This window comes from Podarcis liolepis (assembly GCF_965112155.1).
Source record: "Podarcis liolepis genome assembly, chromosome: 6".
In the NCBI taxonomy this organism is placed as follows: Eukaryota; Metazoa; Chordata; class Lepidosauria; order Squamata; family Lacertidae; genus Podarcis; species Podarcis liolepis.
The window spans coordinates 75,209,851-75,233,675 of NC_139559.1; the positions used below are offsets into that span (position 1 = coordinate 75,209,851).

General features: G+C 45.6%; 1 long non-coding RNA gene across 1 annotated transcript in view; it reads left to right on the forward strand.

The window, feature by feature from the left end:
• The first annotated feature begins 6,036 nt into the window (after positions 1 to 6,036).
• LOC310710382 overlaps positions 6,037 to 23,825 on the forward strand; it is a 32,090-nt gene continuing 14,301 nt past the window's right edge. Inside the window, exon 1 of the long non-coding RNA XR_014528011.1 lies at positions 6,037 to 6,163. This is a non-coding gene — a long non-coding RNA (uncharacterized lncRNA). The remainder of the gene's footprint in view (positions 6,164 to 23,825) is intronic.

The window sequence follows — 23,825 nt, forward strand, 5'->3', positions numbered from 1 at the left end:
TAAAAAATAGGAGCAACTTCTTTGGCAGTTTTTAGTGGGCAAAGCAAGGGGGGGAATGTGAGAGAAGGTACTCCTTGAGATAATTAAGAGCCATTTAGGATAACACTAAACATCATTTAGGATAACCCCTTGAACTGAGGACAGAAACAAACCGGTAACCAAATACAGTTGTTTAAAAATTGGTATACAGTGGTACCTTGGGTTAAGTACTTAATTCGTTCCGGAGGTCCGTTCTTAACCTGAAACTGTTCTTAACCTGAAGCACCACTTTAGCTAATGGGGCCTTCCGCTGCTGCCGCACCACTGGAGCACGATTTCTGTTCTCATTCTGAAGAGGTACTATTTCTGGGTTAGCAGAGTCTGTAACCTGAAGCGTATGTAACCCGAGGTACCACTGTAATATAATCCCTTCCTATTGAAACCAAACACCTATCTTCACTGTGTTCTTTTTAGTGCCTGTTACAATACATTTTTGTTTTGTTTGTTTTGTTTCCAGACATGTAGAAGCTGCATGGTGTGGGTGTGTGATTTTCTGTATTTAGCTTATTGTTGATTTAAATCTGTGAATGTTTTTAAACACCTGCTGCTAATTGAGAATTTCAATGTTTTATTTTATATTTTTGTGAACCGCTGGGAGGTTTTCTCACAATCAAGTTGTATATAAATGTTGTCAAATAAATGAAGTAAAATAAAATCATGGTGCCCATCAACAGTTGGGCACCAGCGATATTCTGTATCAGCTGCTTTTTCTGGACCATCTTCAAGAATGTGATCTTGGAAGATAAGCATGACCTTGCTCTCTTATGCGGTCACTAATTGTTTGAGGGGTTGATGCTAGTATGAGATTAAAAGGGATCAAATTGACCTTGAGAGTTCTCAGCAAACCAACATATGCTTTTGTGAAAAACTATAGAAATGCACTGACATATTTTGATTAACGTGGGAAGAATATTTGTTGGTCTACACCAGCACTTTATCAGCCTCAGGTCCCAAGGTGTTATTGGACTGCAACTCCCATCATCCCTGACCACTGGTCCTGCTAGCTAGGGATGATGGGGGTTGTAGTCCAATAACATAGACCAAGGTTTGGTCTATGCTACAAAAAGGCCTAGAACATGGGTAGGCAAACTAAGGCCTGGGGGCTGGATCTGGCCCAATAGCCTTCTAAATCCGGCCCGTGGACTGTCCGGGAATCAGCGTGTTTTTACATGAGTAGAATGTGTCCTTTTATTTAAAATGCATCTCTGGGTTATTTGTGGGGCATAGGAATTCGTTCATTTCCCGCCCAAAAAATATAGTCTGGCCCCCCACAAGGTCTGAGGGGAAGTGGACTGGCCCCCTGCTGAAAAAGTTTGCTGACCTCTGGCCTAGAATGTATGAAAAAGTGTAAAGAGCCTCCACACCCACACACCCACTTCTCTCCTCTCCTCTCGCACACACACATATATCATTGTCATCGTCGTTTTCACCACCATCAGTTTTGTTGCTTTCATTGGTTACAGCTGATTTTTTTTCAGGCTACTAACATTTGCTCTCTGGTCATATCTCATTGCCCTGTCAAGGAGGGCAGCCTGTGACACTCCAAATGTTGTAGGACTACAACGACCATTGGGAAGTGTGGGTTATTAGGGGAGCAGTGGTAACTCTGGTGAGGGACAAGTCGTGCTCCTTCTGAGGTAGTTTGTCCACCTTTAGTCCTTACCCTGCACTCAGCGGTCAAACCCAGGGAAACTGCTTCGACTGGCCAGCTAACCAGGTGACACTAGCTGATGAGTCTCAAACCCTCAGTAAGGTAGGAACTTCCCCTGCATGCAAAGACAGGTTCCAGTGGTATGAGAGGACAAAGCCAACTGTGGGTCCAACAGTCAAGAAGGTGGCTTCTGCACATGCTGTAGAGGGAAGTGAGGGGCAGATGGAGCTTGTCAACCTGGAAAGGTAGGAAAACTAGGATCCTAAACTCCTGCTGTCTTGTGGGATATCTCTGGGAGAAGAAAAGGCTAAGGAGTAAACCCTACACAAACCTGGCATCCCTAAAATGGATGGATGGCATCTTGTATGCCTCCTTCCGTCAATTCCTGCAGCCAAGTTGGTGCCAAACATATTGTTCTGCTTTCCTTTGGACCACATCAGTGAGGCTGAGAGGGGGGAAGGTCATTGTCTGGACAGCCCAGGATGTCTATACACATTGCCCAGGCTTTTGCCCCAGAGAGGTCACCTTGGTGCTGCTGGTGCAGTGATTTGACTTCATCCCCAGAGGCACACTCCATTGTATCTCGAGACAGACACCAATAGCAATGACTATCAGCCCTGGTCATTGGTCATACTGGCAGGTACTGACGTGAGTTGGATTTCAACAAGATCTAGAAGGGGGAAAAACAGGTTGCCTATCCCTTGATTTTACAATAGTTCCTCGAGATGAGCATGACAAAGGACATTTTGACTACTGACATGAAGAGGACATTTTGACTACTGAGAAAAGTTGAAAGGAGATGGAGATTTCCCTTCCTTATTCTCGCTAGTTCTTATAGTTACACAAACACACACACACAAAAATTGTGTGTGTTTGTAATCTATATGAACATTGTCACCAGTTATTGCTTCAGGGTGACCAGCTGTAATTTCAAAACATTTCAAGGTTGATTCCCCCCAGCCCCAAAGTGCAAAATTGTTTCACAAACTGTATGTAAAATTTGGGATGATTTCCACCCCGCCCCCTTTTCCCCTTTTCAAAAGAGTCGATTCTGTTTATTACCTTGAAAAGGGCACTAAATGCATTTATGACTGACTAGGAGAATTATTCTCCTTGCTGCGGTCTCTCAGATTAAGCTGTTGGCCTTTGCTACGATGTTAAGCAATGTCCTTCATGGTATTGCAATTCACTTAAAAATAGATTATTGCCAAACTGCTTGTACAGATTGAAATTTTCACGACATGCTTCCTGCTGGCTTAACATTTTGTTATATCCTGTAGCTTGAATATTTTGCAAGACATATTTGCAATGTGGCACCGCTTCTTTCAAAAGATTAGAAAGCTCACCAGTCCTGTGAGACTTGTGTCAGCATCTGATTTCATGCACAAGGTAATCTTTAAATATTAATACGGAGCAAGGTCATGCTCCCTTTAACCCCCAAAATGGAGTTAGTAAATCATGATATAGCAGTAAAAAAAAGTAAAAAAATGCAGGCCACATAACTCTTTGTTTAGGGCAGAATCTAAATTCAAATTAAATGATATTGCCTGCAGTTTGTACGTGTGTGTGAATGTTTGTGTGTGAGAGCTCAAGAGATATAATGCAACACCCCAAGAAAGCATTTGGGGAATATATTTGCCCCATTAACTTAAAAAACCATTAGGAAATGTTCTATAAGAATGTGAAATAGATGTGATGGTTGCTGTGTGAGCCAGAAAGAGAAACCAATGCATATAAGCAGGTTTCCACTGCTAGATCTGTTTGCAGCTGCCATTCATGATGAACGACTGAACTGCAGGTCGCAGCTTCTCCCGACTGATTCTGTCCACCTGGGCTGACCATTGGCTCAGCAGCAGAGCATATGCCCATGCTCCCAGGGTGGGCATGCTCCCAAGGGGTGTGGGGGGCGGAGGGTGTGGGATAGCCACTTGGGTGCACGGAATGGTGTGCGGCCCTGCAGCCAGGGGTGGAGCAAGCCGCCAATGGCAGACATTTGGTGCACCAACCACCTGCAACTGCCAAATGCCATCCCCCTCAGCAAAGATACCCGAGGCGGTCTGCCCCCGCCACACACCCCTTCGTCTGCCCCTGCATTGGCTCCTTCTTGGTGGGAAGGAGTACAAAAGAGATTCTTTTTCCAGTTGAGCCTTGCTCAAGTTCTTCCTGAGCTCTGCATCCTTGGATATTTGTCAGTCCCAACTTGGGCCTTTCTCCTGGTCTATCCATTGTTTACTCTTGCTTCCCAGTTCCTGGCTCACCAATGCAAATGCAAATGAGCATTAGGATTGTACATTCCCCGTGATCATCCCAGACCTGTAGAATTGGGTGGGTATTTGTTTGGAAGCAAATAGGGATTCCTTGTTGGGGTTGGGGACAGCCATTTGTTAATGCACACCTATTTACTTGTCTAAAATATACAAGCATGAGATTATCATCTCTCTTTCAGCCCACCAAATCCTTCTTGGGCCCCACAAAATCATAGAAAGAGGACTGGCATAAAGGGCCGCATTACGGGGAAAATCCCAATGTACATGTATAAATTGGAGGAGGTGGACAGATACCAGGCATGGCAGTAGTATATCACGGAAAAACCATCTCAGGATTGCAGCCAGTCATAAACTGCAGGAACTAACTCCTAGAGGCCGTGGGGGGCTTTGGCCTCCACAATATTTTAGTCAAGTTGGCACCCCTGGGCGTGATGTGGCTGCAAAAAAGGGTAATGTTAATTTGATGCCTTAATAGAATCTTAGTTTCCAAGTCTATTGCAGGGCCACTGACTGAAGACAAGTGTTTCCAGTTCCAGGTACCACACATTGAGAAGGTTATAGAAAAAATGGAATGTGTTCAGAGGAGAGCAATGAAAATGGTCAGGGGTATGTAAAAAAAGCAATCTTCTTTGAGGAATGGTTGAAGGAACTTGGCATGGAGAAGAGACATCTGAGGAGGAGCATGGTCACACTTTTTCAATATTCGAAGGTCTGTCACACAGCAGGTTCTATGCTGCTACATACATTCAAAGTGCATTCTGTCCCTCAAAGAATTATGGCCCCCTGAAATTCACTCCTCACAGTTACAATTTCCAGCAAGCGTTAACATACTACAGTGCCCAGAATTCTTTGAGGGGCGAAATGTGCTTTGAATATTAATTAAAGGCATAGTGTGTACATAGACTTCTTGGCAGTAAGAGCAGTTGAACAACAGAGCCCAATTACCAAGAGGAAAGATGGTGGGCTCCGTCTTGATGGAGGTCTTCAAAGAGAAGCTGGACATAGGCTTTTCCTTCACCTCACTCCATCCATTCCTTTTGCCTCCCTCCTTTCAGTTCTTACTCTTCTTTCCCTCAGACTCCGACGGTCACTCTGTCTGGTTCCCTCTCCTTTCCTTTCCTCCCTTTCAACGGTGATGGATTTTAAGGAGTGAAGGATTCACTCCTTAACCAGATTCCACGTCCACACATGTACGCCATATGTAGGGAGCTGTTATTGGTCCAAGAACTTATGCTTGGAAGATGCTGAGGCCCACTTCTGGTACCCAGCCTGCAGACAGCCTTGTACCTGTAGAGAAAATAAAAATAAAACAAAACTCTGCAATTTTCACAATCTACACTGGTTGCATATTATTTAGAGTTTTGTCATATTGCACACTTACAGGCCATGTCAGGTCTACTGGGTGAAAAGATGTATTTTTTATCAGGTCAGGAGGAGTGATTTAGCACTGCTGTGGAAATGTGCTGTAACTTTTATTTGTATACTATGTACAAGGAACGAGATTTGCAAAGAATTTGATTGCAAAAGAGATGGGGGAACTAACCAAGTATTTTAAAAGCGTAAACAACCTCTCTCTATGGGCATTAGAGTAAATCCTTCCAAAGGGGGTAGAAATGAATGGGATCCACCAAGCATCCAAAAGAGAACAGGGAAAATTAGAAAGAAACGTGGACAATGGCCACTAGAAAAGGATATATGAAAACCCAGTTCAGCAAAAGGAATCTGCTTGAGAAGAGCAGAACTGATCGAAAATAATTAGCATGATTTTAAGTATCCTCTTAAAATACATTGCAAATTTCTCCGCTCCCCAAGAGAGCAATATGAACTCTCTGCAAGTAAAACAATGAATCCTACAACTTACTAAGTAGCAGACAGAATTATTTAGCAAGTCCTGAGTCCTCTAGGCTAAAAGAAGGGGGGGAATAAGTGGGGTGGGCAAGAGCTGTCTAAAGTTTCAGTCAATATTTACCTATTGGGTTAATAAATTGTGATCCTGACCTTCAGCAAAAGTCAATATCTCCTGATTATTAAATGTATGCACCCTCTACACCTTTCTTATTTGCCCAGGTTCATCATATAATGAGTCAACAGTTTGCAGCGGCAACTTTGCCTTAATTGCAAATGTCTGGACAGAGGAATCGTACATCTCTCAAAGACTCAGCTGAAATTGCTTTAAACCAGGCACTCAGGTGCCATCTCTGAGCTGGTATGGGGGACTTAAAAGGAATGGGGGAGAAGTGGTGTGCGTGTGTGTGTGTGTGTGTGTGTGTATCAGATAGATAGATAGATAGATAGATAGATGATAGATAGATAGATAGATAGATAGATAGATAGATAGATGATAGATAGATCGATAGATGATAGATAGATACACAGATACACACACACACACCACAGCCATTTTAAAATCACATTCTGCCTTTATGATGAGAAACCAGGGGGTAGTATCTTCTAGGACTTACAGATTGAGAATGGCAGTAAGATTTACTTAATTTGGGATAGAAAGGAAATTAAATGGCTTGTTTTGAATGAGGTAAATGTTTGATGGCATGTTGACATTGTATGTTTTTCTTCTATGGATGCTGGAGTAGCTTTTCAATAAATATTTTTTTGTGTTACGTGTTTTGGGAAACAGGTTGTTTTAGATTACGGGGAAAGTCTAGCATATGCTCTTTACCCATGAATTATATGACATATTTGTCATTTTTATGAAAAGATTGGGCAGAAACCATTGCCTAGCCACAGCAGAATAAGCAAGTCCATTGACTAACATTGGTTTATGTTGCTGTTGCTAGGCAATGACTTCTGGCCAATCTTAGCCTCTGAAACAACAAAAGTTTGTTATTGCTGGGCAAGATGCTTGGAGACTTGGTGTCAACCTTGTACAGTTCAGTTAAGTCAAGAGATCAGACGTTAGGTGTGAAAGGTGGCAAGGAGAAGAAATCACAGGAGATGAGTAGAAATGATTTGAGAGACATAGCGGGAAGTGGAAAATATCTCTGAGGCACACAGTGGCTTGATTTCTGATGGTAAGTTTCTGAAGGCATAGGAGAGCCTTTAGGGGGAAAAGGGAGAATGATGAATTTCCTGTTGAAGCCTTTAAATACTAGACTTGCCAATTGACCTGAAAACCCCAAGGTGGGCCTGTTCCTGAGCCTTTAACAACTGCACAATGTACATAAATTATCCAGGGTGTTTGTAGGACATGGCAACCAGCATGACCCCCAGTGAACACAGCAGCCTAGTTAGGAAAATAGTTGGCAACCCTTGTTTCTAAACTTACTTCACCCAATAAATTTGACACTCAATCATAGCTGTCAACTTACAGATTCGAAAAGAAGGGACCAGCAGTCTCGAAAATAAGGGATCAGCAGCCAAAATAAGGGATTTTAGTCAACCAGCAGCCAAACGAAGCCTCAAGCGGTGGTTCCCACAGCACAGCAACCCGGCAAAGGGGATGCAGCAAGGAAAACCACCGTCACCTCTCTGCTGGGAAGCGCTGAGCAAAGGCGAGTCCCCAGGCAATGCGGCTGATTTGATCGGCACATGGCATGCAAGCTCCACCCCCCCCAGTCGTTCTTACACTCCTTATTGGGTGAGCAATGTAGCCAAGCAACACAGTTGGAGCCTCCCTCCTCCCTGGATGGCAGGGAGGGAGGGAGAGGAGCTGCTTCCTTTGAAACCCGGAAAATTTAAGAGACATCATCAATCTGGGACAGCAGCGGGAAATGGTGCTGGGATAAGGGAGTTTCCCGCCAAATAAGGGACGGTTGACAGTTATGCACTCAATAGATATAGGATTAGCGAGATGTGACTTCTTCCTCTTCTAAATGGTGTGTGATTTCTTATTGATGAGCTATTTCTCCCTTTGTAGTTTCAAGTCTGCCTGATGAGAGGGTTGCAGGCTTCTCAAAAAGTAATCAGATACAATTAACAAACAACCTTCTGGTTTAACACATCACATTAAGGGCTTTCCATGTTTACTTGAGCTCCAAAATGCCAGGAAATTACAGCTGTTAAATTACTGGGATCCCACTGGAATCTACTGTGCTATTGGGAACTCTGCAGTGCGGCTGAACTCTGTGAAAATCAGAGCTTAAAGTCAGCACCAACCACCTGATAGGCTGATCCCAGTGGAGAACTCTATCGCACAGCTTCCTCAGCTGAAAGCAGGACCTGAGGTCAGCACCAATCCACTTGGATTGCCCTTTGCAGTGTGGTTTGAATTCAGAGGAAAGAGTGGGTCACCTGACATCATGCTGACATCAGGTGATTGACAGTTGGGCAGCCTTGCCCACCTATCAGAATGGCCCGCTAGGGGATAGGGCAACCCAGAATCTCATCTGCAGACTGTAAGATGTCTCCCACCCCTGTATTAATGTGTAAGGGTTTTTGGTTGTTGTTTTGTTAAGTTGAGCTACATTTATTTTATTTTTTTGCATACTTATCTTTATTAAAGTTTTTTTTATATACAGCAAGAAAAAGAAAAGAGAGAAAAAGACAAAGAAGGGAAGAAGGAGGAAGAGAAGAGAAGATGGGATTTTGATTCTCTGTCAGTTACATAAAAAGAATTATTCAAAATGTTTGCAAATTGAGCTACACTTAGAAGTACTATTCCGGTACAGCTGGAGACAAGATGGCCCAGAATTTATGGGTAGTAAGATGTCCTACAGATATTGGTGGACTGCAGTTCCCATCATCCCTGGCCTTTGGCCATGATAGCTAGGACTGATGGGAGTCGTATTTCAACCATGTCTGGAGGGCAGCCCGTCTGGTACCTCAGGTTTATGAAGTGCTAAGTTCAGGTTTAGAAATTTGGGGAGTGCTGCCTTCCTTTCCTGCCTCCTCTGCTTCTCATCAGAGTGTTCAAACTAGGTTTGAGAAAAGAGAGAATTAGATGTGAGGGGAATACATGAATGGAGCTCAGCAAGGAAACAATTCTCTCATTAGCTATCCATATTTCAGTCTGTTGCTAAGGAATTGTGCCATCAAAGGAGGGGAAAAACCAATGCTGACGAGCAGAAGTTAGATAAAAATGGAAGGCCATGTAGTTTTGTGGGTTTTAAATAAATAACTCACGGACATGTCAGTCACTTCAGCATCTGTCTAAGTAGGGCTGCACACTAGACTTGTCACATTTATTTTTAGGTCACTCTCAGAATGGAAGACTTGTGGATAAATAGGCTTGTCAATGTATTATTTAAACATTAATGGCAGAAGCTTGAAATTACTGGCTTTTCAGACCCAATACTGGCTATTCAGCATAGTTTCATTTGCTAGGCCTAGGATGGAGAACCTGTGGCCTTCAGAGGTTGTTGCAGTACAAGTCCCATTGTCCCTGACCATCTGTCATGGGGACTGGAGTCTGACAATTTCCAGAGCGCCACAGATTCCCCATCCCTGAAACAGACAAATAATATATAGGTTGGTGATTTCTACTTGGAATGCCTCTGCCCAAATACTTACAGTAACATGTTGATACTTTTGTTATAGTTGATTAACATACATGACAAATGGCTCAGTTATCCAATGGGTGGGCTGTTTCTAAGCCAGGGGTTTGGTATGAGGGAATTAAAAAATAAAATGCTATGCCACATAACTGCAGTGAAAAAGGAAGAAGCAAATGTCTATACAGTACAGCAGTGCAGTTCACTGTACAGGAAGACCATGAAGTTATTAGTTATTTCCAGTGTTTTCTATGAATAATAATAATAATAATAATAATAATAATAATAATAATAATTTAATTATTTATATGCCACCCACCTGACAGGGTTGCCCCAGCCACTCTAGGCAGCTTCCAACACATCTAAAAACATAACAAAATATTCAAACATTAAAGAGCTGTATTTTTAATCTTTGTTGGAAGCCGCTCAGCGTGGCTGGGGAAGGCCAGCCAGATGGGCGGGGTACAAATAAATTATTATTATTATTATTATTATTATTATTATTATTATTATTATTTTCAGATGTCTTCTAAAGGTTACAGTGTTATTCATCTCCTTGACATCTGATGGGAGGGCATTCCACAGGGCAGGCACCACTACAGAAAAGGCCCTCTGCCTGGTTCCCTGTAGCTTCACATCTCATAGTGAGGAAATGACCAGAAGGCCCTCAGAGCTGGACCCTCAGTGTCTGGGCTTCAACATCAGAGGTTGAGGCGCTTCTTCAGGTATACAGGGTCAAGGCATCACCTCAAATCGTTTAGATGGTAGGTTCTGCTCATTTAAACATTTGCTGGACGATATCACTTTGGTTATATTGGATATATACAAAGTGAAAGTTTCAAAGAATAAGGGAGGGAGGACAGCATTCCTAGGTACTTTGTTCTCTAGAAGTTTAAAGTTGTAATGAAGTGCAGCACGTATATGAAAACTGAGTGAACATCTTGTCAATTCACTAGCCAAGAACTAAAACCACAGAAGCAAAGGAAAACGCAGTTACAGAGGAAATGGGTTGTACAGTGTGTTTTTAACTCCAGTGGAGAAACACATGGAGAGTGAAGGAGAAAATGAGTTAAGAAGATTTCCTGTAGAGATACATATCTAAAGGCAAACCTCATGTTGCCCCCTAAATGCAGCTTTTACGGTTCTAAAATGTCATGATGATAGTCTCTTAATTAAAAAATATATTTTTTGGAGAAGGTTGAAGTACCATTTGCCTGTGTGCGTGCTTTAAAAAGAAAAAAGAAAAGAAAATATTCTGCATTTGCTGTATAAGTAGACCATAAGACAGCCAGGAAATCGATATGCAGCATGCCATTTGGAGAGTGGCAAAACAAGGAGAGTAAGGAAGTATACCAAAGAATTTAGAATTAGCTGGCGAGGTGGTTTGGAGAGTGTCTAGCCCAACTGCATGTGGGACGTTGGAACTTCAGCATCTGTGACCTACGGTTGTCTAGTCTCTGCTAAAACACCTTCAGTGAAGGAGATCCCACCATCTCAGTCACAACCACATACACCCATACATTTAAAGCACATTTAAATCCCCACACCCAAGAATCCTGAGAACAGGGTGCTGGGAATCATAGCTTTGTGAGGGATAAACTACTGCTCCCAAGATTCTTTGCAGGGAAGCCATGACTGTTAAATTTTTAAAAATGTGCTTTAATGTATGGTGTGGATGTGGCTCCAAAGCAGTCAATGCCCCTGTCACACATTCTTAGTATTAGGTAGTTTCTCCTGATGTTTCTCCAAGATCTTCCACCCCATCTGTAGTATCTACCCATCAGCTGTAATCCCTCTCCATGGAACAAAAGAGAACAAGTCTGCTTTGTCTTCTGCATAGTAGCCCTTCAGATGTTTGAAAACAGCTGGCATGCTTTCCCTTAATCTTGTATTCTCCAAGCTAAAAATTCCCAGCTCTTGTAGGACTTCCTTTCTAGATCACACACCACGCTGGCCTCCCACCTCTGGGCACCCTCTATAGGGAAGGGTAGACCCCTCAACTGTCCCGATTTCAGCATGATGTCCTGGAGTTACAGAAGCCATCCTGGCTTCTGATTAGATCCCAGAATGCCCTGTTCTGGTGTGAGCCAGCTGGTTTGTGCCAGACCAAAAGATGCTTGTTTCTTGGTCTCATGCTCTTGTGCAAATCACCCGGCTCCTGCAAGAGTCCGGGACTCAAAAACAAGTTTTTGATCAGTGGTTTGTTGGAGGGTATGGAAGGGATGGGCAGCTCTACATGGCTCAGAGGTCTGGAAACTATGAAGTATATTATGTACTGTGAACATTTCTCTCTCTTTCGCTGCCCATTTACAGCATGAAGGACAAGCTGGCCCTAATTTGGCTTTTCTATTATGATTTGCCAGAAAATTCTGCCATTATAGAAAGAATTGCTTCCTCTGCAGTTGTAACAGGAGACAGAACAACCCTGCCTTTTGGGGTGTTTTGTTCTTCCCCAATCCAGCCTAATCTGGGAGCCCAGCTCTTGTTGAGGAAGAGGTGTACATTAAATGTGAAGACAGATGCAGTTCACGTCCTTGTTTTGGTTACCAATGCGCACAAGCGCATCCAGGCATTGATTCAATGCGCAGAGCAAAATGTACTGATGCAACGATGCTATCACGGCAAGATCAAACACCGGAGAAGCTTCCCGTCCTTCTCGCACCATGGCATAAAGGCAGGCAATTTCTTTTCGCCTTTCCTCTTTGCCTTTGCATCACGCCGGACATTTCAAGTACAGTGGTACCTTGGGTTACATACGCTTCGGGTTACATACGCTTCAGGTTACAGACTCTGCTAACCCAGAAATATTACCTTGGGTTAAGAACTTTGCTTCAGGATAAGAACAGAAATCGTGCTCCAGCAGCGCGGCGGCAGCAGCAGCAGGAGGCCCCATTAGCTAAAGTGGTGCTTCAGATTAAGAACAGTTTCAGGTTAAGTACGGACCTCCGGAATGAATTACCGTATTTTTTGCTCTATAAGACTCACTTTTTCCCTCCTAAAAGGTAATGGGAAATGTGTGTGCATCTTATGGAGCGAATGCAGGCTGTGCAGCTATCACAGAAGCCAGAACAGCAAGAGGGACTGCTGCTTTCACTGCGCAGCAATCCCTCTTGCTGTTCTGGCTTCTGAGATTCAGAATATTTTTTTTTCTTGTTTTCCTCCTCCAAAAACTAGGTGCGTCTTGTGGTCTGGCGCATCTTATAGAGCAAAAAATATGGTAAGTACTTAAGCTGAGGTACCTCTGTACTCGGGTTGCGCAAAATGTAATAATATCTCATGTAGTTATTGTGGTAACATGACTTTTTTTCAGAGGGGGTACGCCGATACAGCTCTTTGCCAAGGGTGCAAAGGACCCTAGATACGCCTCCAGTTGCCTAGCCTAAGCATGTTTCCACATCCAAACTATATAGGAATGGAAACAAGGGCATAGGATTTGAAATCTGTTCAGAACAACTTCATAGGTAGAAGCGCCTAGGGAAGGAAGTCCAGAAAAATCCTGTCTTCCTTCCTTAGTTAAATAGCATAAACAACTCAGCTGTCCAAGCCATGTCAGCATAAAGTCTTAAAACCCACCCTACCTTTATCATCTCCAACAAAAAGAAAAATGTTTATAATAATATATATATTGATTTCTGCTTTTTGGATCAATAGCAAGATTTACTGCTCTACTTTTGAGTCAATTTTAACCTCTTCGGGTCACCAAACCTCCATATTGATCTCAACAGGAGCCAATATCTGCTTATTACTTACCTCCATGTTTAGACACCTGCCACAAATTCTTACGAGCGCTTTCACTCTCACCTTCCCCACCTGCTTCTGTACAAAATAAGAGTTATGTTTCTTTCACATATGCAGCCAGTGGGGGCCAGACTTCTGACTCTGTGAATTTCACGACTTCTTGTTTTTTTAAAAGGTTTCATTAAGAACTCACAAGCTCACCCTCTTCAGTGATTAAATATCCTTGCCTAAGTAAAACGTTTCTGATCCACATGTTATTCACCTGCCAAATGGTGAATAACATTTACAAGCAACACACAAGAACAAAATTCTGGAGAATTCATATAAAGGCTTCTTAGTGGCATCTTGCCAAATTTTAAAATGTTACTTCTCGATCTGACAAGTGGAAAACCAGAGACCTATCAGAATTTAACATCCCTGCACCTTTGGGGTCAGAAATGACCCCCAAAGATTATAACAATATATAAAACATGTTACTCAAACTGATGCCACATAGCCACATATTCCATATAGCGTGTTCTCCATAACAGAGAGCACGTGTTGCGGTTGGAGGAACAGGCCACCCTGGGATGACTAGGCAGATTTGAGGGGACCCAGCATTTAAGAGGTTAACTGGGTTGCTGGGGGAATTTGTTTGTTGCCAATGTAAGAGGAGGGGTCAGAGGTTTTAAATACAGGGGACAGACGATGAGACAGGCTCTTGGCTGTTTTGCAACGGATCAGGAGCAGCTTGTGATCCAGACGGTTGTATTGGGCCTTTATTTAATTAATTCTTAAACTCTTCCTATTCATCCCTGAATTTTCTTTACTCCTCTTCTCCCTCTGCTATACTCCCCTGATTTCTCCATTCATTCCTCTCCTTTCTCCTCCTACCCACCGTTTATTCTTAAGACCCCAAGTATTTAAAAGGGCTGTGGGTGGGGATCCCCCCCCAGCCGGGGGGAGGCTTTGCCTTCCCTGCACCTTGGGTCCCTAGACCAGAGTGGGAGCCGGTATTCTCTTGGGTGGGGAAGGGCTCGCCGCCACTGCACGGAGCCCTGAGGAGCGGCGGACGTTTGCAGGCTCCAAAAAGAAAAAACAGTGCCTGCGTCTCGCCTGCCTTCTCCGTGGCTGAGCTGCTGAGCGCGGCTGGGCTAACCTTCACTCCCGCCCCCCTCCCCCACCCCTGGGGACGTTCTTACCGGTGTAATTCGGTCGGTGGGGATTGCGGCCTCCGGCTCCCGGCTCCGTATCGTCTGCCGCTGCGCTCCCGACGCTTGTTGATCGGCTGGGGAGATTAAATCGGGCGCGTTAGTGCGGCGCGGCTGGCGTTTGGTTGCCCGCCTGCAGGGCCTGCGGCGAAGCGGAGGCGCCGCGGGAGTCGTGGTAGGGCGCGGGTGGCCCACGTAGGGCCTACAGGCCTTGGCGCGGCCTGTTCCGGCCAGGACTATTCGCGCTGACTCACCGGGCCCTCCATTTTGTGATCGCGCAAAACGTCTGGGCTGCTCTCACTCTAGTTGCTTGCTGGCCCTCTAGTGGCTGTGGGGAGTAATTGCGGCTCGTTGCTCACGAGCTCCCCCAGTGGCCCAGCCGGCATTGCAGCTTCCCCCTGCTTAATAGATAGGCTTGCTTCTTTTAGCGCCACCTGCTGGTTGGCCGGGATATTGCATTTAACGTTTTATAAATAATATTTTAAATGATTGACTATTGCAAGACCATAAAGGACATCCCTTGTGATCGCTCCAATTGATTTATTCTTCCTTTTCAGTTGACAAGTGGTATTCGGATTTTGTGTATTCACTTGTTGGGTCCAACAGTGTCGCTGGGCGGCGGCACCTATTAACTCTCAATTTGATTTCCCTTAGCAGTGATGGCACCGAAAAAAGCTACCAATCGTCCTGGCCCATCCTCTGGCGAGAAACGGCCTATTAGGGGTCCATCACAGGCGCTTCGCTCTCCCACCCCAAGTCAACCGGTGGGAAGGGTGCAATCCCTGGTGAACAGCATGGCCGGTAATCCAGTGGCCTTGTCTCGATTCGCAGCTGAATTGGATGGTTTCCTGCAACACTGCTCCGCCCAGCCTTCCACGTCTGGAAGCCGTACTCGTCCGGTAGTGGCGTCATCACCAGTGTCGCCGTCATCTAGTGAAGATGGGGAAGATGTTCCATCAACTGGGGTTCCAATGGCTGATTCTCAGTTGGCCTGGCCCCGCGACTTACCTGCGACTCGGGGCCGGTCTCGAGGGCCTCGTCGCTCCTTGGGGAGGGCCGCAGGAAGGCAAAACCCTTCGCCTGCTCCCACCCGTCGAAGCGTACGCTCCCAACCTTCGGTTGAGGTGGCTGCGGGTTCTGGCCTTTCACCTGCGGTTTCTCCTTCACCAGCTTCAGGTGTAACGCAGCCGAACCCGGATTCTGAGTCTTCCATCGAAGACAGTTTGCCAGTTCCTGCCAGGAGGTCTTCGGGGGGACGGCGTCGCCGCAGGAAGTCTTCCCGCAAGCATGCCAAACGAAGGAGGGATGACACATCTTCCTCTTATTCTGGTACGTCATCTTCATGTTCTGATGATGAGGCGGGTAATTCAATGGAACTTTATTGGGGATTCGGCGAAGCGGCTTCGGGCCTCCCGAGGTGGGCTTGGGAACGGAGGGCCAACACGCACCGGGCAAAGTATGGGGCCGTGCAAGAGTGTAGGGATGGCGTGTTGGTGCCAGACGTTAAGGTCTCTACCAACTCGGCCAGAGACATCATTCCAGGCTCGCATCTGCCGTCAAAACTGCGGTCCAGGATATTGAATGGCCGTTATGTGGACATGTTTAGACTGTCCCCACCTTCGGAGGAGCAGGAAAAAGGGAGCTCTTCCAGAAAACGTTCTGGTGCTTCCGCTATAGACAGGACCTTCGAACACTGGCTCGATTGTTTCCAAGTCTTCGCAGGTGTAGTTGTGGCGGCTTACCCTCGGAGGTCTCTTCATTTGATAGTCTATCTGTCCATAGTTCGCTCTGCTTTCACCAAAGCTGGTGAAAAAGCGGCGATTAAATATGATGAGAACTTCAGGCGTCGTGCAGCCAAAATTCCATCAGCCCGCTGGGATCGTAAGGATCTCGATGTGTGGACCACCCACGTGGCCCCACTAATCGACAAGGTGCCGGAACAGCCGAAGCAGAAGGTTTCGGCTTTCAGACCCGGACGTCGCCTGCTGTGCTGGGACTTTAATAAGGGTTCCTGTCAGCGTCAAGGATGCAAGTACGCTCATTTGTGTGACAAGTGCAATGGTTCCCATGCCGCTTCCTCATGTTTTGGAAGTCGGCGGCCCTTTCGTGGGGGAAGGGGGGGTGCCCAGCATCCCCCCAAGTCAGCCCCAGCGCCCGCAGCCGCAGCTGCAGGAACAGGAAAATAACGTATTGACCTCCTTGGCTCATACTCCTGTGCGGCTTCAGGTCCTGCAAAATTGGCTGCAGTCTTACCCAAATAGAGAAGCTGCAAGTTACTTGAGCGCTGGTTTTTCTGTTGGTTTTCGGATTCCGGTGGCTATGCCTCCCGTCGCACGGAATCCTTCCAACCAAAAATCAGTTCGCGAGCTACCTCAGGTTGCCCGCAAAAAGATTGCAAAGGAGGTGGCTATGCAACGCATGGCTGGTCCCTTTGGTGTCCCTCCATTTCCTAATTTGCATGTATCCCCATTGGGTATCGTGCCAAAAAAGGCCCCGGGTGAATTTCGTTTAATTCATAATTTGTCCCATCCCAGGGGTTCATCAGTCAATGATGTTATTCCTCCGGAGCTTTGCTCCGTAAAGTATGCCTCCCTTGATCGGGCGATCAAGATGATTCGGGGATTCGGCCGTGCGGCTTTATTGGCAAAATGCGACATTGAATCGGCTTTTCGCCTTTTGCCAATTCATCCAGAGGATTTTTGGTTGTTGGGTTTTCAGTTTGAGGGCGGTTATTATTTTGATAAGGCCATGCCTATGGGCTGTTCAATAGCATGTGCTGCGTTTGAATCATTTAGTACTTTTTTGGAATGGGCCCTCAAATTTAAAACAGGATTGGGCGGAGTCACCCATTATCTGGATGATTTTTTATTGGCCTCTGCTCACGATACCGGCGAGTGCTCGGTGCTGCTGAGAGCCTTCGCCGACCTTACTCGGGAACTCGGGGTTCCCCTGGCTGCGGACAAGACTGAGGGTCCTTCGACCCGTCTTATTTATTTGGGTATCCTCTTGGACACGGTCGCTCAAACTTCTAGCTTGCCAAGTGACAAGCTGGTGGCTTTGAGGAAGGTTATAGAGGAATTGCTTCCTCTGAAGAAGGTGTCCCTTAAGCAGCTTCAGTCGCTGCTGGGTCATCTGAATTTCGCCTGCAGAGTGGTGGCTCCTGGCCGCCCCTTCTGCTCTCGCCTAGCGCGTCTTACCTCAGGATTGAAGGCCCCGCATAATCGGGTGCGCCTCTCCAGTGAGGTTAGGGCCGATCTTTCCATCTGGTTGGAATTCCTCGAGGAATTCAACGGGGTGTCATTATGGCAAGACACGTTGAACTTGCATAATGACTTCCAGGTACAATCAGACGCTGCGGGTTCGCTCGGCTTCGGGCTGTATTGGGGGGGCCGTTGGTGCGCAAAACCTTGGCCGACTGAGTGGCGGGGAGGAGAGATTACGCGGGACCTAACTTTTCTCGAGTTTTTTCCCATTGCAGTGGCAGTGCATTTGTGGGTCGAGGAGTTCAGGAACCGGCGTGTCTGCTTCTGGACTGACAATCAGGCAGTGGTGTCAGTGCTGGCCAAGCTGTCGTCACGCTCCCCCCGAGTGTCAGCCCTTTTACGGGGTTTTGTTTTGCACTGTTTGCGTTTTAATATAGTTTTTTCGGCTCGTTTTGTTCCTGGGGTGTCTAACGAAATTGCTGATGCTCTGTCCCGTTTTCAGATGGAGCGGTTCAGACTCCTGGTTCCAGAGGCGCGGATACGTCCGGAATATTTCCCGGATCATCTCTGGAACCTTGGCAGCAATTAGTTTTACAGGGAGTAGCGGCGTCGGTCTCCCCATCTACCCTAAGATCATATACGAAAGTGTGGGAGGATTTTTTGGAATTTATGCGACAGTCTGCATGCGAGATAAAGGGGGTCCCACCCACGTCCTCTCAAGTTTTAAAATACTTGTCACACCTATTTCAGTTGGGGCGGGCAGCCAGGACGATTAGGATGCATGCAGCTGCTGTAGCATTTTTCTGTAAAGTATTTTTTGACACAGATCCTTGCGCGAAGTTCATTGTTCGCAAGGCCCTTGAAGGTTGGAGTAGACTTTGTCCTTCTCGGCCAGCAAATCGCCGCCCCATATCATTTGAAATGTTGAGTAATATGCGCAAAAAGCTGCGGGTGGTGTGTTGGTCAGGGTACGAGGCCCGCTTATTCTCGGCGGCATTTTCCATGGCCTTTTTTGGCGCACTACGAGTAGGTGAAATTGTTGTGGAAAGCCACAGGGATGGTAGCTGGCGGGGCCTTTTGTTTCAGGACGTGCAATTATCCCCTGTTGAACTTAGAATCTCAATTAGACATTCAAAGACGGATCAGAGGGGTAAGGGTGCCCTCATTCGTCTCCCTGCTACGGGTGGAGCGGGCCCTTGCCCTGTAAAAGATGTTCGCAGGTATATGGCGGTGCGCACCCATGGGGATGGGCCTCTGCTATTGCATGAGGATGGGTCGCCCCTAACGAGGCACCAGTTTGCGAAAGTGATGCGGAAGGCAATCCTGGCTTGTGGCGGCACAGCTGGTGATTTTGCCCCCCATTCATTTAGGATTGGGGCTGCCACAACGGCAGCCCACTGGGGCTTGTCAGCCGCTAGAATAAAGGATCTGGGCCGCTGGAAATCGGGTGCATTTCGAGGTTATGTTCGGTAATATTGTTCTTACATTGTTTTGCTTATTATCTCAGGTTTAGCGGCTGTCCGCATCTGGATGGTGGGGCACAGCATCGTCCATTGGGCTGGTGTTGCAGCACAGCGGTCCGGAGCAGGTCCAGGTCTCGGCTTTCCTTCGCACATTCATTTATCTTGGCTGTCTAGACGTGGGATGCGCTGGTCAGAGCTCCTGCCGCTGATCCGGAGGCAATTGCTGCAAGAGGGGCCGCCATCAGCTATTGTGTTGCAGCTGGGTGAGAACGACCTGGTAGCCAGGGACTGTTTCTACTTGCGTGCTGCAATATTGACCGACCTGGAGACTTTGCAGGCAATGGTGCCGTCAACAAAAATATTTTGGTCAAGGCTATTGCAACGGTGCGTTTGGAGGGGCAGTCGCTGCCCAGCCGCCACTGAAAGGGTCAGAAAACGCATCAATACCGCTGTATACAAAAAGATCATGGAGCTGGGCGGAGACGTGATTTTTCATCCTGAGATTTCTTCTCAGGAACCGTCCCTTTTTCGAGCTGATGGCGTGCACCTTTCGGCCTCAGGGAATGAGGCTTGGTTAGGCGCGGTGGTGGCCAAGCTGAGGTCTTGGCTGGGGCTGTGAGTGGTTTGGCGGTGAGCTGAGGGCTCCATGGCGGTTAGGCATTGGTTAAAGTGGTGCTTGGAGGGGTAAGTGCCTACCCCTCCAAATGATGTGGAAAGGGAATTCCGTTAAAGGAATCCAGGGGCTTGCCATTCATTCGTCCTTGTCCGAGGAGCCGGACCTGGGCCGTGCAAGCCCCAACGGAACATGAGGGTGAGAGGTGTTGGACTGTGTCCCAGCTTCATTTCTCACCCAATACTTGTTTCCCACGCTGGATTCCGGTGATGACCGGAAGGGCCAGCGCTGTCCTTGGGGGCAAGGACAGATAGTCACCAATGCCTAAGCAACCACTCACATTTTGTATTAAATAAAGTTGTGGCCTAAATTATGCCAAAAACCTAAACAAAAATTAAGCGTGAAGTGTGAATTATTTTGGGGGGTGGCACTGTGGAACTCAACACGCAAAGCGTGTTCTCCATAACAGAGAGCACGTGTTGCGGTTGGAGGAACAGGCCACCCTGGGATGACTAGGCAGATTTGAGGGGACCCAGCATTTAAGAGGTTAACTGGGTTGCTGGGGGAATTTGTTTGTTGCCAATGTAAGAGGAGGGGTCAGAGGTTTTAAATACAGGGGACAGACGATGAGACAGGCTCTTGGCTGTTTTGCAACGGATCACCCGCCCCCCCTCCCTTTTAAAGGGTGGTTTTTTGTTTTGGCTCGCTTGACCTTGCTATTGCCTGTCATGGGGTCGTCCGCCTTGGTGCGGGGGCCTAGTAGGAATTTACCATCTGGCTGATTGGCTGGTGCCATTTGGGTTTTGCCTACTACGTAGCAAATCGTCACAACTTGTAAGGTTGGCGGTTAGGCATTGGTTAAAGTGGTGCTTGGAGGGGTAAGTGCCTACCCCTCCAAATGATGTGGAAAGGGAATTCCGTTAAAGGAATCCAGGGGCTTGCCATTCATTCGTCCTTGTCCGAGGAGCCGGACCTGGGCCGTGCAAGCCCCAACGGAACATGAGGGTGAGAGGTGTTGGACTGTGTCCCAGCTTCATTTCTCACCCAATACTTGTTTCCCACGCTGGATTCCGGTGATGACCGGAAGGGCCAGCGCTGTCCTTGGGGGCAAGGACAGATAGTCACCAATGCCTAAGCAACCACTCACATTTTGTATTAAATAAAGTTGTGGCCTAAATTATGCCAAAAACCTAAACAAAAATTAAGCGTGAAGTGTGAATTATTTTGGGGGGTGGCACTGTGGAACTCAACACGCAAATTGTAACACAGTCAGATGGGTGGGGGACTAATAAATTATTATTAATATTATTTTTGTTGTTGTTGTTTAGACGTGTCCGACTCTTTGTGACCCCATGAACCAGAGCACGCCAGGCACTTCTGTCTTCCACTGCCTCCCGCAGTTTGGTCAAACTCATGCTGGTAGCTTCGAAAACACTATCCAACCATCTCTTCCTCTGCCGTCCCCTTCTCCTTGTGCCCTCCATCTTTCCCAACATCAGGGTCTTTTCCAGGGACTCTTCTCTTCTCATGAGGTGGCCAAAGTATTGGAGCCTCAGCTTCACAATCTGTCCTTCCAGTGATCGCTGGACTTATAATAATAATAATAATAATAATAATAATAATAATAATAATAATAATAATAATTATATCATTATTATTATTATCCGCAACAATACAGGTGTTGATTGTTTTGAAATGTTTCTGACCTCACTCCACCCTCTTTCTCTCTATGTGCAGATGAGCCAGCCAGTATCTTCACTCTCCATAGATCAGGTCTATGATTTAATTGAAAAGAGTGGAGTTGGCAGGTATGTCATGTCAACTCTCTAAAAACAGAGACTTGAATTGATGACCATATGCACCCGAGGTGACAGTTTTCCGTGTCTTAAAGCAGAGGGAAGAGGGAAGTTCTGGCAAATGCATCACCTCATGGTTTGGGGTAAAATAAAGATAAGAATGGCAAAACAAACAAAAAGAAAGAAAGAAAGAAAGAAAGAAAGAAAGAAAGAAAGAAAGAAAGAAAGAAAGAAAGAATTTCAGTGTTACCCAGCAATTCACAGGTGATTAGATATAGGTTCAGTGGATGTGGCTTGACTCCCCCTGCACACAGTTAAGTCATATTTTGAACTTTCTGATATTCAGTTGCATTGTAAGGTTCCATAGTTTAATTATGTACTATGTGAAGAGATTCTCCTATCTTTCCTTAGAGTGCCACCTGTTATGGAAGGTTTAGAAGACACACTAGTTGGGAAGCAGGTAAAGAACTTCATTGATTCTCTTAAACAGAGAGCAGAACAGATACAACAAACTTCTGGTTTCCCTCGGCTACAACTAATTCCTGTGCCACCTAGTGACTAATCTATATAATGGGTGGTATCCACACACCACCTTTCTGAAGCATCCCAGGCTGGCTTTTGAATGCCATCACTGAGTGACAAGTAACTCCAGAAAGTTGCACCTGTCTCCTCTGATTAGCGTCTTCAAGTGTTCTTCAGTACAGATCTAGAGGGTGGGCTTGACTGCTTATATAGCTCTGGTAAACCTAATAGACAGGATCCTGTTGTGCATTCAGTTCATTCTGTGCTCGGGAAAATATTGTGCCTTGTCATCCTTAGCCAAGTTTAAATTGACATTTTTATCACACGACTGCTGGCATGGTGCAGCAGATTACTTGCTTGTGTCTCATGATCGGTTGGCAGTAATTTAAACAGAGGTTGCCTGATTAAAAATCAGATGCCAAAAGCTGTACCAACAGCAAAATTGCCAAAGGCAACTCAAGTCACAAAGAGAGGAAGGAGAGGGAATTAAAGCTAGACCTTCGCGGAGGAACTCAAGTGTGCGGAATGTGTATCGTACACATGCGTGTGCAGAAATAAAAACAGGCACAAATCATGCATTGTCCTTTTATACCGTATCATAAAAATGCTACTAATTAAAACTTTGCAGGTTCAATTGGTCAAGTTTCATGGCTGGACGCCTCCTGCTAGAGCATGCTCCAGCCGGCATTTATGAGATTAATTTGTAAGCTCTTCAGATTCTGAATCTCCAAGGTTTATGCTGTCTGTGTGCTGTTTGCATAATGCAGTTTTATAGTGCTAAACCGCTATCTATAAAGGGATTATTTTCATATTCAGCACATTAAAGATCTAGTGCAATTCACAGATACCACACTGTGCTTATGCCAGAGATAACAGGTAAAATGCCTCTTGTTCTGATTAGCTGCAAAGCTAACATAAGATCATGGATGTCTTGAGAAAGAATATTGCCCTGCTGAAATTAATTCCCCAATGGTTTTATTAAAGTCTGCAAATTGCATTATTTCCCCATCATATTTGAAAGTCTTCACTCCCTTAAAGCCTGCTCTAACCCATGGCAGGCTGTCTTCCCTGGAGTGTCTAGACGTGGTGTCTTAGATTTATGTGTGTGATCTCAGTGTGTTACAACATCACTCCTGACTAATGCATTATTACAATACTTACATATACTCCCAAGTGCAACAGTATTGATTAGAAAATCACCAATCTGCATATTCATACCATCTGTGCTAAAGAAAAGCAAAACATTACATGATAATCTTGGTCTTGTTTGGAAGAAAAATTCAGAGGATGCTAATAGAACAAATGGGGATTCAGTTTGAGTGTACTCGATTGTGTGTGTGTGTGTGTGTGTGTGTGTGTGTGTGTGTGTGTGTTTGTTTATTTGGAATAGCAAAACAGATTTACACTAATACCTAGGAGGATTTAAAAATGGCACCGTTTCCTTCGAATTTACAGCATTGAAGGAAGGTTTGGATAATAAAGTGCAAAGAGAAAATGTAAGTGTTCTTGAAATTGGATTGGAACAGCAAAAGCAACAAGTGAAAGATACATTTTAAGAGCTTGTACTTGGAGTAGTATTTAATGCCAAGAAACCCACAATTGGGAGGAGTTCCCTCTTGGTCAGAAGCTAAAGTGAAGCTTGCAAAAGATGGATGAGACCTCACTTACTGGGCCAGAATCCTTCTAAAAGATAGGAATCTGCTTATCTTTTGATTGATTGCTCAGCTTGATACTTTATTTATAAAGTTTGACTACAAACCCATAAATCAAAGAAAAACACATCACAGGTTCAATTTGGGGGGCATTGACATCCTGCCATCTTTGCAACAGCACAGAATCCAAAGGTCAAGAGATGGGCGGGGGAGCAGCTCTGGCAGCTGTGTAAGTATGACAGAA